The following is a 3,940-nucleotide window of genomic DNA, read 5'->3' as shown; positions in this document are numbered from 1 at the left end:
TGAGTTATGAATAAAATCTTATCTTTTTCTTACTGTGCTGTTTGAATAAATATGATCTTCTATTATATACTATAAATCAATATGCTAATTGTTTTTAAACTAATACCTTTTAGATTTACTAAAATGGTGTAGTAGACTTTATCAAGTAGACTTGATAAAATATTTAAAGGCAATAAATTAATATTTAGTTTTTTATTCTTAGGTAATAATAACTTTCATATTTAATCCAGATATTTTCTTTTAAAACACGATGACATTTTCTTATAATTTCCAAAAGCATGAATAAAGACAACTCAAACTAAAGGACACGTTCAGAAAGAAATACAATATGCTGGAAGTTTTTTTCTAACAGTTAATAGGAAAATTGTATGCAGTTATATAGACATGTCGTATGCATTATGTTGCTTACAAAACAAAACGTGTATTTTCAGAACTTCATTTTGATGACCCCAACCTATTTATTTTTTTGTTTTATTCAGTTTCTCATTTATTATGCTATGAATAAATCATTGTATTTTCATTTGTACTCTTTACATAAATAATAGGTGTTAATCATCCTATTTAAACATCGCTATTATATTAAAAATGGAAAAGTATTGACTTTTTTACTGATGCTAATGCTGATGTAATTTTTTTTCCTCCTACTGAATTTACAGTGTTTTTGCTCTCTGGTAGGGTCTAGATAACTTTTGTTTGGAGCCAGCAGGAGGAGCTCTCACCTTGCTGGGTTCAACGTAATTAGTGTGCCTGAAAAACCTGAATTTGTGGGGGTTATTTTGTATGTGAAACAAATGATAAAATTAAAATATTTATCACATATATCCAAAATTCTGAATTTTATTTTGATATTAAAGTATCATTCATCTCTCTGAAATGCAAATTTGGAATCTTACTATTTTAAGAATTTTAAGAGGTATGATTGCAATTTAATGAAATAAAGCAGTTAGGTAAATCTTTTTTCTGGAAGATACTAAGAAACAGCAATAAAAAAATTTTCCTAAGCATTTGCACTGTAATAGGTACATTCATATTTTTCTTTTTTATTTGTTTTGAAGTGAATATACTTCACAGTTTACAATTATGAATACTGAGAACAAAGCAGCCTTGATATGTTTTAGAAACAATAATAATTAAATGAATTAACTTACTGGTCATAATTCCTATATAAAACTTTTAAAAAGGAAATAGCTGTTGATAGATTTCAATACACTTCAGAGATTTTTAGACACTTAGCTCCAGTGAACCCCTTGATTTGAATATTGTGATTTGTAGGCTGTACCAGTGAATTTTCTGCAGAAATCTTTGATGAGAAAATTAGAATCAAACTTACAAACATTTAAAAATCACCAAAAGAAATACTGATGTTTCTGTCCATTTAGTGAAGTACATATTAAAACAGTAATGAGATACTGTTGCACACCTGATAGAATGACTTTAAAAAACTGGACAAAATCAAGTCCTGATATATACAGGAATGGGAAAACCATATGTTTCCCTACTGAGAATCTAAAATTTCACGGCAGTTTTGGAATCCAGATGGATAGTCTATTTAAAAAACACACATTTTCTGTATAACCCACCAATCCTAGTCCTAGTTATTAACCCTGGAGAAATAAAAGCATAGGTTCATATAAAAAATCTATATAGGAAAGCTTGGAGTGACCTATACATAATGTTCTTAACTGGAAATAGCCCACACGTCCTTCAACTAGGGAATTCCATACAGTGGAATCGTTTTCAGCAATAAAAAGGAGCAGTTGAAACAAGCAGTGACATAGATGGATCTCAAATGCATATGCGAAGTAAGGAAACCAGGCTCAAAAGGCTACATGCTATATGATTTCATTTATTTGACACTCTGGAAAAGGCAAAGCTGCAGGAAAAGAGATCAGATTAGTGGTTGCCAGAGGATAGGAAAGGGATTCCTTATAAAGGGCCACAAGAAATTTTGGAAAGGTAAAGGCCATATTCTCTAGCTTGATTGTAGCCGTGGTTACATGGCTGTAGGAGTTTCTCATGATTTACAGAAATGTACATTTGAAGAGGGTGGATTTGTTGTAAGCCAAACAAATTTTAATAAATCTAACTGATAAAAAATGGGGAAATTTATAGATTAAAAAATTCACTTAAACAGGAATGCCAACTAACTTATTAGCACTTATTTGAATCTCGGTTTCTTTTTCAAATAAATTGAGACAATAAAGAATATTGAACACTGTCTAGATATTTCATGGCATTAAGGAATTTTTTTATATTAATGAATTAAGGTTTTATAGGCATATTAAAAGAGTATTTTACAAATACATGTTGAATTTTTATACAGGTGAAATGATATAATTCCTGAAATGTACTTCAAATAAACCTTGCAGTAGGGAAGTAGGTAAAAATGTATAGATGAGACAAGATTGGACATTAATTGGTAATTATTGAATCTGAGTGATGAGTATGTGAGGGTTCATTGTACTATTTTTTTCTACTTCAAAAGTGTTTGAAAATTTTCACAATAAAATTAATTAAAATTATGGCTTAGTTTTACAAATGTATGTTTAGTTAATAGATTTTAACAATACTAAAGGAATATTCTGCAATGAGTAAGCAGAGTTTAACCTAGGAATTTAAGGATACTTTCATATTTTAAAATGTATCAATAAAATTTATCACAGTAGTTCACCTATGTAAAACTTCGGAATCCTTAGACACCAAACGGCAGATGCCAAATAACATACTCACAATTGCATTTTTTAAAATTATAAATGAGAAACCCTCAACTGGGTGCCTTGGCTCACGCCTGTAATCCCAGCACTTTGGGAGGCCAAGGTGGAAGGATCACTAGACGCCAGGAATTTGAGACCTATCTGTATAGCATAGTAAGACCTTCTCTCTGCAACAAATGAAAAAATTAGCTGGGCACAGTGGTGCATGCCTGTAGTCCCAGTTACTCAGAAGGCTGCGGCAGGAGGATCGCCTTGAACCTAGGAGTTCAAAGCTTCAGTGATCTATGATTGTGCCGCTGAACTCCATCCTGAGCATCAGAACAAGACCTGTCTCTTAAAAAAAAAGAAAAAAAAAAGAGGAAAAAGGTATTCCACTTCCTTGGCAAGATGAAAAACCAGAATTAATGATGAGATACCAAAGCATTGTTTCTCAGAGTTAGGTCCATATCCTACTGACATCTGGAGACCTAGGAGGTAGTAGTTAAAAGTAAGTATCGACTGAATCATGAGCTGTCTACATTTACCTGTCAGAAACACTACAAAAACCCTCCTTGGTTGATCTCCATCTGTCCCCATCATTTCTATCACCTAACTTCCCCCAAATAGTCTCCACCCCTACAACTGAGAACTGATTTAGTCATATTTCAGTTAGTTTATAGAAAGTGTTCTAAAATTTAAAAAAAATCATATATCTGATTGAAACCCCCTCATCCTAGACCAGTTGAAATTGGATCCGCTTTGCGAAGTTCTTCCAGAACTGCCAACCCAACTTTAGCCTAACTTAATTGCTAGGGTGTTAGTATAGTCTTCACTTTTATAATTTAACAGAAAATGTTATTATGTGTTTACGTGTCTGCTTTTTTGACTGCATTATGAATTACCTTTGGTCAGGAAAAGAGATGGATGGTTTTTACATTTGGTTTCACACCCTTTAGCCATAAGTAGACTACCTAGTATATATAATAATAATGTAGTCAATGCTTTAAAGATTGTAAGATTTTTCAAAATGATTTTTTAATATTTTACTGATTATATATAAGGACATTTAATAACACAAAAAGAGAATTTTTTACACATTGAAGTCTGCTTTAATACAGGATTTTCTTACTGAATGTGGTGTATAAAGACTGTATATGAAAGTGGGGGAAAAGCAAAGTAGTTATTTTATCAGTTTTAAACATCTACTATTAAAAATGACTTAATTCTGTTTAATAATTTCATTTAGC

At 31.4% G+C, this 3,940-nt stretch overlaps 1 protein-coding gene across 2 annotated transcripts in view; it reads left to right on the top strand.

The window, feature by feature from the left end:
* Positions 1 to 3,940, top strand: part of EPHA6 (EPH receptor A6) — a 960,105-nt gene that overhangs the window by 51,455 nt on the left and 904,710 nt on the right. The gene's annotated exons all lie outside the window — the stretch shown is intronic.

This window comes from Rhinopithecus bieti, unplaced genomic scaffold (assembly GCF_001698545.2).
Source record: "Rhinopithecus bieti isolate Rb0 unplaced genomic scaffold, ASM169854v2 scaffold_18644, whole genome shotgun sequence".
NCBI lineage: Eukaryota > Metazoa > Chordata > Mammalia > Primates > Cercopithecidae > Rhinopithecus > Rhinopithecus bieti.
Note: the sequence above shows the minus strand (reverse complement) of the source record. Positions and strands in the feature narration are given on the sequence as shown.